This window comes from Homarus americanus, unplaced genomic scaffold (genome assembly GCF_018991925.1).
Source record: "Homarus americanus isolate GMGI-L3 unplaced genomic scaffold, GMGI_Hamer_2.0 scaffold14467, whole genome shotgun sequence".
Lineage (NCBI taxonomy): Eukaryota > Metazoa > Arthropoda > Malacostraca > Decapoda > Nephropidae > Homarus > Homarus americanus.
In genome coordinates, this window is record NW_024733734.1 from 1,808,043 (window position 1) to 1,821,122 (window position 13,080).

The following is a 13,080-nucleotide window of genomic DNA, read 5'->3' on the forward strand; positions in this document are numbered from 1 at the left end:
ACATAAACAGCTTCCATATGTCGCCAGGTACATTAATTAAGCATGTGGGACATGGTAATTACATTGCCACACGCTGCTAGCTAGGCTGAATAAATAATGTATATAAATGGAGCACATACATAATATACATACATAATACAGAATGTACATACAGAACTTACATGCACCGTTACTGAACCATTGATGGAAGAAGACTTTTGAGGACTGAACAGTGAAACAATGTGGAGCCTCCCGGAGGGTGGCGTCCTACCATGGCCTAGCGGATGAGCCGCCCGGAGGGCGGCGATTCTGCTAGTTCTTAATATTAGAGTTTGGTATGGTGCCAACTTGTGGGTTTAGAAAAGAAACTAACTATTTCGACAACTTAAAATTGATTGACCCAACTGAGCTAATGGTGGGTCTTGCTGGGTTATTTGGCTTGTAAGTCTTGATAAGACCATACATATATGGCAGTAAAGGAGACTTTGAAGAAAGGAGACTTAAGCCCATATAGCACGGAAATTTCCATTTATGAACAATACCTCACTAGTCGGGAATCGAATCCTGGACCTCTGTGTATGAACAGGGATCGGCTCTCTATTATTTCACACAAAGCCTGTTTTTGTTAAGCAATCATTTTGTGTCACAGAAAGACTTCTGGTTGAAGCTAGTTTGATTAAGGAATTAAAATCAATAAACCTTAGTGATGGTCAGTTCAAAACTGATAATATGTTACATAAATTTATTTGTCAGTGGCCCAAGGTTAAAAATGCTTTGAAAACCTTTGATCTTGATGTATGATAGTTATTTTGTGGGTCCCTTTTTTTCTGACCTGACCTGGCTAGTCACTTCACCTCCCTTCCCCTAAGCTCCTCTTCGTGTGTGTTGGTGTGGGGATTAGTGGATGTCATCATTATGACCTGACCTCATGTTTTTAAGGTCACCCTGTATATTTAAGCCTCTCTCTGTCCATGTAATCCAGTTGCCTCTGAAGATGTCTTGAATAAAGACGAAAGCTAAGGTACTCCGTTGTTTCCATTTTCCCGTGTGATTTTATCAAGATATATATATATATATATATATATATATATATATATATATATATATATATATATATATATATATATATATATATATATATATATATATATATATATGACATACAATGGTACTGTATGTTAGAGTTCATAAGAATGATGTAGTTGGCTTACAGAAGGGATGCACAACCAGCATGTGGCCATCTAGTAGCTCCGTTGCGGCCCGCGGTGTCTTATGTAATCAAGACTGTTGAAATACAAAATTACTATGAACTAAAACTGGAACTTGAGGCAATGGGAACTATCTCTACCTTTATTCAATTTACACTTACAGTTTTTACCAGCTATACTGAAAAGCTTATTTGTCTTTCATTTTTGCATTGCATTTTACTGAAAGGTAAAACCAATTTCAAATTGACTGTAACAGTTTGGAGATTACAGTCAGCAGCAGTATCAAAGCTGGACGGGTAGTGAATGTGTCGATCGGAGAGCCAGTCTGTCTAGACGGGAGCTCTGTCGCCGTTAAGCCAGTTGATTTTATCTCAGTATTATGTCTTCCTCAACTTTTATCCATAAGAAACCTATAAAAATGAACGAGAAAACTATATGGCTCATATCTTTACGAAAATAAATGATTACTAATAAAATAAGAAGAAAATTATGGCATCACTACCACTCATACAGTACATACGACCAATTCCAGCAGCTTTGGCTGGGACTCGGTTGAGGTGATTGATTGATTGGTTGAAGCAATATCCCCTGACACTCGGTTGAGACATTTACCATTATTGGAGCATTACTGAATATTTGGTCACTCCTCACAATGGCCAGTAAGTCGACTGGAAAAAATACATCACGGAAGAGAAAACTTGAGGACAAGAACAGAAAGTTTCAAGAAAAATGGACCTTTAACTATTTCTTTGTGAGAAAATAATACAAAGAAAATCATTTGTTTAATTTATCAAAATTGTGTGGCCTTTTGTAAGGAATATAATTTGCAAGGACATTGTTTATCCAAGCATAAAACATATGAAGAAATCAGAGGTGAACTGAGAAAACAGAAAATAAATTCTTTGATGAAGAAAAACATGTTCATTCAGAGTAAGAAAGAGGCGCAAGATGTGACACAAGTGAACTATGATGTTGCACATCTGATAGCAAAATGTTCACGGTTATTTACAGATGGCGATTTTGTGAAAAAGTGTATGGTTATTGCTGCTGAAAACCTTTGTCCAGATGGAGTGAAGAAGTTTGAAAACATCATTTTGAATCGCATGACAGTGCAACGCATAATTCGTGATTTATCAAGTGACAAAATAGACCAGCTAAACGAGAAAGGTATTAACTTTGTGTACTTTTCCATAGCCGGTAACGAATCGACTAATGTAACATCTACGAATTCACTGTTCATGACGAACCTGTTGTTCTCAGTTCTCTAAAGGGGCAAACTAAAGGGGGTGACTTGCTAAGTGGACTTCTGGAGCAAATTAGCAATATTTAGTTGAATATAGACAACTTAATTGGTATAGCAACAAATGGGGCTCCTTCGATGATTGGTATGTGCAATTGTATGGTGCCACTGTTGATCAAACACCTGGGACAGAGCAAAAACGAACGGATACAGTTTCTCTGCATAAAACAGCAACAGAATTTGTGTGGAAAAGAACTGATCTTTGAAAATGTAATGAAAATTGTGGTCTTAACAGTCAACTTCATAAAATCGTGACTTTTGAACCATTGCCAATTCAAGTAGTTTGTAGAAGGAATTGAAACTGAGTATGGTGATCTAGGTTTTTTCACTGAGGTCAGGTGGTTAAGTCGGGAAAATACACTGCAACGATTCATCAACCTCCTGCAGGAAATAGTGATATTTCTTAATGAAAAGGGTAAAGTGGTTCCACAGCTTAAAAATGTGGAGTGGCTTTGCGATTTAGCATTTCTTGTTGATATCACCAGTCATTTAAATAACTCGAATGCCAAACTTCAGGGGAGTAACCAACTTGTTTCGCAAGTCGCAAACCACGTGTCAGCTTTTGAGCAAAAACTTGAAGCTGTTTCAGTCACAACTCATTTAAGGAGAGTTGGGACACTTTCCAACATATCAATAATCTATGCTTGAAAAGCACAATGTACATCAAAAAGCTGAAAAGTATGGGACATCAATAGGAAATCTCCTGGAAGTGTTTGATAGGCCATTTGGAGACGTCAAAAAAGAGCAGAAAAATTTGCAACTGTTCAGCAATCCTTTCTCTCTATCACCTGAAGACTTCGAACTCGAGGCCCAGTTAGAACTGAATGATCTCCAGAATAGTGACAATCTTCGTGCTAAGTTTATGGAAGGGAACTTGCTCAATTTTTACAGGTGCTTGCCTAAAGATCATTATCCATATTTGAGAAATAAGGCTGCTATTTATGCATGCTTCTTCGGCTCCACATACATCTGTGAGCAAACATTATATCTGTTGAATCTTAACAAGCCACAATGTGTGGCAACGAATTCTTGGTTATCTCTAGTGTAAGTATAAAAGCATTATTTGATTTTTGAAAATAATATATGTGAGTTTGAGTAAAGAATTTGAATATGTAATTCAAACAACTAATCATGGTGACTCATAAATCTTGCGGCCCTCGCTTACGAGTTAGTTTGGTGATGTGGCCCCGGAAGCGAAAAGGTTGTGCATCTATGGTTTACAGGAACGTTACATGTCCAGCACCCAGGACAAAATTGCACCCAAGATATCGGGGTTTACAGCATACAATAGTGGAGCAGGAAATGGCCTGCTCACCTATGTCAAGAATGGTTTGGTCTGTAAATGAATGAAAACCCAAAATGATAGAAGTATCCACTATCAACAATTTACAGCGGACGTGTTACTAAAGCCATTAGGAAACAATGCTATGTTGTGTATGGGTAACTTTAACTCTCGTCACACTGTCCTCGGTGATGTTAAGCGTAACACTATTGGGAAGGTGTTCGTGAATTACATCAACAGTCATAATATCACTGTATGCGACACAAAGTGACACATCTGATAGGAGGCAGACTTGATTATGGGACTGGGTATAACCTAGTAGACAGTAATGTCAAGGCTAAGGTCATCTCAGACCACCTACTGTAGTGAGTGATCATTATACAATACTTCTAAAAACACTATTGCAGATGTCAAGTGTGAACCCCATCCTAGGCTCAGAATTAACATCCCAGAGAATCTTAAATTGCACTTAAGGCCTACATCCACAGATGGTACGCTGGAAATACACTCAGGTCAGTGGATGAATTTTGTTGTGATCTTATAAATGTTATTACCACATGTTATACCACCTAGGTTAAGTCTTCAAGGCCTACATCCACAGATGGTACGCTGGATATACATGTGGATTAATTTTGATGTGAGCTTGTAAATATCACTGCCACACATTATACCACCTGGGTTAAGTCAAGGAGGAAGGCAGGGGGCACTTAACCACCTCTGTGGATACATGACCCTATCCTGTCCAAAGAAGGAGAGAAAGTAAAAACAAAAACAAAATCCGACCTCTATAAGCAAAACAAAATGAGTGATAACCTCCTGGCATTACTATTGATAACAATTCTTATAGAGTATTAATAGTACATTCGGGGTCGAAAGTTCGCTCCCTCCCAATCCGAGGCAGTATCGTTCTAAAAATAAATAAAACACCACACCTACAGCAGGTGACAGCCAGGGAAAGTCAGTTCGGAGATTTATTCCCGTGACCCAGTTTCACCACGGGGAGCAGAAGTGTGGACCAAAATTAGAGCCATTACCAAGTCACTCACCCCAGTCTAACATCACCACAGCCCCGAAGAATATGTTGACATGTTATTAGACCAATGGTAAAGTGTGTCACAAATCACTTATCTGCCTCCTGACATACAGCAATATCTTAAAGCCACACACATTAAAAGAAACTTCAACATTGAAATAGCTTTTTCTTAGCCAGCCTTTACTGACCAATTACTTATAACTCACCACAAACTAACAACATCAGTAATAAAAGATGAATTATCCTCCCCTGGTGAGGATGGCATAACCTCTATATAACACCTTATGGTTGTTGAATGAAGTTCCTAACCACATATTGCTTGACCTGTATCTAACTGTAATGACCTTAACACAAGGTATTCTGTCAAAGAAATGGACTTAAGGATATATAGTTCCAATCCATAAAGTTAACTCTCAATCCTGTATGTGTATTGTCCTTGAAAGACAAACTCGTCCTTTGTTTGTATGGGTTTATGCACGGGCACAGCACACAGACATGTCTTGCAGAATATCTTGTTCACTCAAAAAATAAGACACAAACAGCCTTCATAGACATTAAATCAGCTTTTGATATAGCTAATCAACACAATATATTGAGCAACTAGCTAATTTTGGCATCCAAGGTAACCTCTGGACATGGATAAGGGGTTGTCTGTCTAACAGGTTTACCAGTGTTCTGTTTAGGGGAGTCAAAAGTACCGAATGAGAACATTCGAACTGGGCATGCCTCACGGAGGAGTATTAAGTCCTATGCTTTTTGCTTATTGCTGACATTCTAGTTTAAGCATCTGAAGCTGTAATCTGTTATGCAGATGATATCTGCATTATGTAGCAGGCCAAACCCAGGCGCCAAGCTTTACTGGATGTTTTTGTTTGGAGAACTGTGGAATGTGGTCTCATTATATGTGTTGACAAGACGAAGGTCCTCACTCTTTGCCTTGCTCACCCTCTGCCTTTTAACTTTAACATTAACAGCATGCCCTTGGAACTATGTACCTCCCATAAATATCTTGGAATTACTCGTAGTGTAAATAATGAAAATTTCGTCGGCAACCTCTCAGAACTCTTGTTGGTAAAAACTATAGAATTATCATAACCTATGCCCTTACCTTTCATCTTCACTTCATTCGATCTATAGTTGACTATCATGCTTTCCATCTTATAACTATTCCTTTTAAACAACTAAACAGCCAGGACGTATTACAAAATGAAGTCATGCGCTTCATCTTAGGATGCTCAAACTTTACCAGGATTGTAAACATGAGTAAAGAACTCGGGCTGCACTCTCTCTCTCTCTGAGAAGATAGCTCCACTTAACATCATGTTTTGCGTCAAACATTTGATGAACAATGGTCCCCAAACAACAGCTTAAACTGAGTTGATATTCTATCGAAGTAATCCTGATTATCTCACCATCTTTCCAGAAAAGACCTCCTATGAGGTGTGGCTTCGTAAAAATGTTATTGATCTCTTGAAAACTAATGTGCCAGTCACTCCAGATGAAGCCTTTAATGCCATTCCTCCTTGGCTAGATGCATCAATTCCTATGAATTAGACAGCTGTTAGTAGTAAGCAAATGTTAAACACCAATGTAATGAGTTGTGTACTACAAGAAACTATTAACAGTCACATAATTAAGAGTGTTAAATTAAGTATATGTTATGCTTCTACTGATGGTTCTGTGCAGGTAAACACTGATTAGTCCTCAAATGAAATACTACTACTTTGCTGTCACTCTGAATAACTTATTAAGGATGCCACCTTCGTTGTTGAGCTTTGACGTGAATCCAGAGGCCGACACCGGATAGACAGGACCGTCCACAGATGTTGCACGTGTGGAGGGCTACATCTAGTGCGGGAGGGGCGGCGGCAGCGTCTTTCCTGCTCTGGCGCTTATCTGCCATGATATGCAGTTGGGCTAACTCTAAAGTATTGACACCTTCTTATTAGGTGCTCTTCCAAGCGTTACGATGTGGAATGATCGTCTCTCAGGTGAGAGGGTCCATATACCTTTTCGTTGTCCGCCAGCGTTACGTTTAACATTCGTTAGGTGACTGTAAAGTAGCTACATTGGTATTCTATTGTCGCCCAAGCGGGTAGCATAGCCAGTTCAGCATAGTTGTTCATGGATAATGGTAGCCTCGGTGCTCCTACAGTAGGTGTCACCGAGAATACTAGCATTTGTTCTCTTGTCTTCCCAGCAAACTTGGAGGATGCAATGTAGACAATGTTGGTGAAAAGTTTTCAAGTGCTTTGAAGTGTCTTCTGTATGTGACCCATGGTTCGCTGCCATACAGCAGGGTGGGGAGGACCACTGCTCAATACACACATGCAGTTTTATAGATAATATCAGATCCCTACAGCTGAAGACACGGTTATGGAGTCTGCCAAAGGCTTGACATGCACAGTGGATCCGATGTTGAATCTCTTCATTGATGTCCGAGATGGTGGACAGGTGGGATCAAAAGTCCTGAAAGTGGACAACATTTGAGAGAGTACTACTGTTAAGCTGGATGGGTGGTGGAGGGGTGGTTTAGCCAAGGGAAGGCTGAAAATGAATCTGAGTCTTACGTGCATTCACCTCAAGGTCGAAGTGTGCATATACATCTGAGTAGGTGTTCAGGATCTCCTGTAGGTCATGTTCAGTGTGAGCAACGAGTGTGAGGTCGTCTGCAAAATGAAGTTCAGTGACGGAAGCGGCCGACACCTTTGTTTCTGCCTGGAGTTGCCTTATCTTGAAAAGTCCCTTCAACAGGTACTGGATGTCAACCCTGCCAGCTAAATTGACACTGGAACGAGTAAGAAAGACAGCCAAGAAATGGGAAAAGAGAATTGGTGCTAATACACATTAGTGTTTTGCCCCGTTTGGATGGGGAAGAACTTAGATTGGGTGCCAATGTCATCGTTGAGGTACCTCATAATGGCAATGAATTTTGGTAGGCAGCCAAAACGACTGAGGGTCCGCCAGAGGGCTTCCCTGTTGACTGAGTCGAAGGCCTTAGTAAGGTCAATGACGGCTATGTATTGTACAAGTCATGGCACTGTTCTTCGCACTTCTCCGGCCTCTGACGGGCAGCAAAGCTCATGTCAGTGGTGCCACGCAATGTCGGATTAACCATGAGGCACTTGAGGCACTGGCCTCAGGGCCCCCCGACTCTAAGGGGCCCCCAAATCCAAACATTCTCGAAGTTGAAGCATATAAAACATGAACTTTGCAACGATGTACTTGCAACGTCTCAATTTTTTGTCTCTTATGAACATTGAATGTGTTATTTTGCAGAAGCTTAATATTGATGAAATCATTGATAAATTTTGGTATACTTTGTTCTTGCTATATATACCTTGAGGGTAGGGGGCTCCAAGTTGAACCTGTGCCTCAGGCCCCTATTAAGCTTAATCCGGCTCTGGTGCCAGGTGATGGTCTAAAGTCACATTGAGATTCCGGGAGGAAGTTTTCCGCCTTAGAAAGAAGTCTGTTTAGGAGGACTTGGGCGATAATCTTGCCAGCTCTGGACAGCAGTGAGATCCCACAGTAGTTGCCACAGTCTGGCCGGTCTCCCTTATTCTTATAGATATTGGAGATTGAGGCGTTTTTAAGAACTTGGGAGAATTTCTTCTTTCTCCCATATATTCTCCAGGAGTGAGTGGAGACAGCTGGTAAGTAGAGGTCCTCCTGCTTTATAAACCTCGACTAGGATTCCATCAGGCTCTGTAGCTTTGTTATTTTTCATCTGCTTGATGGCAGTAGCTACCTCCTCCAGGTATGGAGGATAGCTGAGGTGGGTCATCTCTGGATGCTGAAGCACCTGGTGGGTAGTCAGGACATCCACATCATATAGAGTTTTAGTGGACTTGAAAAATTCATGCATCCTGTGCTGATCTGCAAGTTTTTGCATTTCACATGCTTTATTTTTCGAATATTCGTTCTTTAGATTGTGAAGTTCACGCTGGGCCACAGCTTTCTTCTTGTGGAAAGTATGAGCTTTGATCCGAGACTAAGGGTTGTTCTGCCAGACAGTTAAGGCAGCGTTTATATGACCCATTGATTCCCGGATCATTTTCATCAAACCAATCCTGGTGTTTCGTTTTGATCAGGCTGAGTGTCTCGTTGCAGGTTTTTGCGATGACAGCTCTGAAGGTACCCAATTCTGCACAGTGATTTTGGTTGTTTGTTGTTGGGTTGTTTATCAGCCCATCGTTGAGCTGCTCTATGAAACCATGTGCTACCGCAGGATCCTCGAGTCACTTGATGTTAAAGCCTCTTCTGGAGGCTTGTTGCCCTAGCAGAAGAAAATCAATGGTGTTCACATGTCAGCAAAGCAATTACAGCACATTCACAATCATCACATGAGGAATCCAAACAAGAAGAAAAAAAATGATTGTATCGTGGACTGCATGCTATTACATATGGCTATGTATTTACATACTGATATTGTACCAAGATTGTGCTGTATGTTCTTTTTATAACAGTCAGCCTTACAAGAGCAGTTATGTTTTCTACGAAAGCTATACAAGATGTATGTCCTTTGATAAGAGATTATTGTTTATATATATATATATGTGAATTATATTTATTTCGTGTAATTTCCAATATTTTGTTGTTGTATAATATTTTGTACTTATACAAAGAAATTTCTAGTTAATATTTTAATTGTAAAAGATGTATTGTTTGTTTACTTTAGAAACATTCTCTTTCTCTAGGGGTGAATGCAGGGTGTGGATGTGAGATCAGGAGGGTGACTGTAATGCTTTTTCATCCATTGTATATCCTGCATTTTGTTATTAATTTACTCGCCAGCATTTAGGGTGAATAGTAAGTGATATTTCTGTGAATAGAGGAAGAGTCTTGCTGTGAGATTAAGTCAAATAAATTACTAAATCAGTTGGACCACAAGGCCATGCAGTGTCAATATCTGTACTCTTTGTTTTATTGTAAATATAACAGTTGTCATTTGTTAAAAAAATGTATTTCTCAGTCCTCACTCAATTTGCACAGTATAAAGAATAGTTGGCTTAAATGTATTCCTTGACTCTAAAAACCTGGGTATAAACACAATAGTATATCTGTAGCTCACATTTTAAGTGAAATATTGCTGATTACATTTGGGCGAAGTGGCTATTTTGAAAAATTTCCGCCACCACTGTCCACACCTCAATCCGGTTGGGTTACAATCTTCAAATTGACCCTTATGGGTCATAGTAACTATATACTAAGTCTCATACTTATATCAAAAAGTGCACGATTAACCCCAAAATGAGCCTTAAGCAACTGGATTAACTGCAACACTTGGAGGAGCACCACACAAGAAGGCATCACTACTTTCGAGTTAGCTCGAATGCATCATGAGGCAGACAGGTGCCAACGCCGGAGGGATGCTACAATTTGCAACATATGCGGACGGCCCTACCAGTCTTATTTTAGTCACTCGAGCCACCTTAACAGCTTACCAATGAAGGTGATGTCACTAAAACCTCATATCATTGTGTCATCACTTGATGGTTGTCATACTCGAAAAGTAGTAGTCGTAGTAGTAGTAAAGGATAGGCGAATGAAAGGTGAGGGGTGTGGGATTGAAGTATAGCCAGATGAGTGGTGAGGGGTGTAGAGGTAAAGGATAGGGTAAGGAGTGGTGAAAAGTATGGGGGTGAAGGGTAGAGTGATGAGAGGTGAGAGATGTTGTGTTGAAGGGTAGGGTGATGAAAGATGAGGGGTGTGGGGGTGAAGGGTAGGGTTGAGGGGTAAGGGGTGTGGGGATGAGAGGTTGGGTGGTGAGGTGTGTATGGATGTGGGGATGGAGGGTAAGGTTGGAGAGTGAAGGGTGTAGAAATGAGGTGTGACAGATGTGATATTTTAGGGTGTAATAGGCTCGTCAACATATTGACAGTAGTCCTTATATAAATGTGGGCTATTCACATTTGATAACTATATAAATTACGCTACCCGAATTAACTAGATAAACAACAACTAGGCTTACCTTATCACTACGTTCTCACGTGCTAGGTGGCATTGTCCCCCACAGACCTTTAATTTGCACTGGTCATCACAAAACTTGAATCCTGTATCTCACATGCGACAGACATGTTAAAGGAGCTCTGTAAATTATCTCCTACATTCTCTCGTAAAAGCATGGTTGCTGTCTATCGGTAACTTCGTTATTGATAACCATGGAGTGTGCTATATTTCGATAGTAAAAAAGAAAACCCAGATTGTGTTTTATGAACATTAAGTACTCATAAACAACTAGAAAGAAGCTACAAGAATTACAAGGTACCAATTGGAGAGAACACCAGCAAGTTCAAGGTGACTAGTAGATGAGATTACCTGAAGGATGAAAGGATGAGGGACATTTGGGTGTTTGAGTAAAGGGCTTAAGGATGTGGGAAAAGGGATGAGGGTGTTGTGTACTGGGGTGAACATTGTAAGGATGGCGGGTGATGTGCATTGAAGAGAAGGGTATAAAGCAGTGGTTCCCAAACATTTTAACATGACGCCTCCATTTGCTTTTTACAAAGTCCTCACCCTCCCCCCCTCACCCCCTTATATTTTTGCATGTAAAATCTATATAGATTTTATTTTTTATTATAATTATATTTTAGTATTGTTGAGGATCATATAGCTCCTTGCATAGCAAACATGGATGAAAACAAATAAAACATAAATAATACCACTATAAAAGTCTTTAATTATATAATTCAATAAACATTTTTTCCTACAGGAACCAAAAAAAAAATTCATAAAAAGGACACTTTTGCGGCTTTAATAAACCCACTGAAAGAAACTTGTAATGTTTTCCGAGCTGGATAAAAGCTATCAAGACATAGTACATAATATTTGGGGGTATGATAATACGCTTCAATAAACACTTGCTCCTAAAGGAGCCATAGTTTCTTCGTTGTATGTTTTTTTTGCAAAAAAAAAAAAAAAAGATTTGGCATATGGCTTCACGCCTCCCCTGTACCCACCTCACGCCCCCTAGTTTGGAAAGCAATGGTGTAAAGGATGTAAAGGTATATGCATGAAAGGTGTTGACTGTGGGTGTAAAGGGTGCGGGTGAACAGTATACGACTGTGCGGGTGAACAGTATACGACTGTGCGGGTGAAGGGTGTAGGGATGTGGTGGTGAAGGGCGAAGGGATGTGAGGATGAAGGATGTATTAATAAATAATAATAATTAATGGTTTATTGAGAAAGCATGGCAGCCTGAAGGCAAAAAATATACAGTTACATAATTGGGGAATCGATCACTTGATTGACAAATAATATGCGCGTAACATAAGTAATACAAATATGATATATAATAACAGAGTGGAGAGAAGGTCATGTTAAAGGGCATTTTAACAGTGCAAAAAGGTAAGACTGTTTGGCTATAAGTTGTTGATAATTTTTACAATGGTTGGGACTGGACTGTTCTGATAGCGATCAGTACAAGCTCGTATGGGCTGGATGCTGTTGTGGTGTCGAACGGCATTTGGCAGACGAGGGATCTCAGGTGGAAGCAGGAGCCGGTGTCGAGGATGGTGCAGAAGCTTCTCGCCAAATTTGCAGATTAGGTGGTGGTGATGATCAGAGAGAGCAGAGAGGGTCAGTGTGATGAGCGTTTCTTGCATGCCCTCTTCTGCACTTTTTCTAGATGTTTCTGTTGTGTGACATTTAGGGAGGAAGACCAAGCGGGGGAGACATAGATGAGCTTGGGAAATTTAAATATTTAGTAAGCACTCAGGAGCTCGGGCGAGGGAACTCCGAGGGATTTGAGTCGGCGGAGGAGGTGGAGACGAAAACTGGAGGATTTGACAATTGCACTGACTTGTGTTTTCCAATTTAGTTTGTTATCTACAGTGACGCCAAGGAGCATGGTGGCGTCTACAACCTGGAGTGTGTTGGGGCCCAAAGTAATGGAGGGAAGCAGGACAAGGTCAGAGGAGAGGTTGATGTGCATAACCATAGGTGGTGACATGGTTGTTGGTGGACCAATTTTGGAGACTATTCAATATATTCTGGAGGGCGGTGTAGACGGGAACCGAGTTGTTCACACTGTTCCCAATGATGGAGTAGTCAAAATATTTTCAGCGAGCCAAGGTTTCTCTTAGGGCATCATTGATAAGCATGAGGAAGCAGACTGGTCCCACGGGTGAGTGATTGAAAAGTGGAGACAGCCCCTCGGAAGCGTACGGCTTGGCGTCGGTCACTAAGGAAGTCTGTAAACCATGGTATAAGACTTCTTCGAAACCCGAGATCGATGGCGTTGGTGAAGTCAATGAACTCGACAGCCACAGACGTC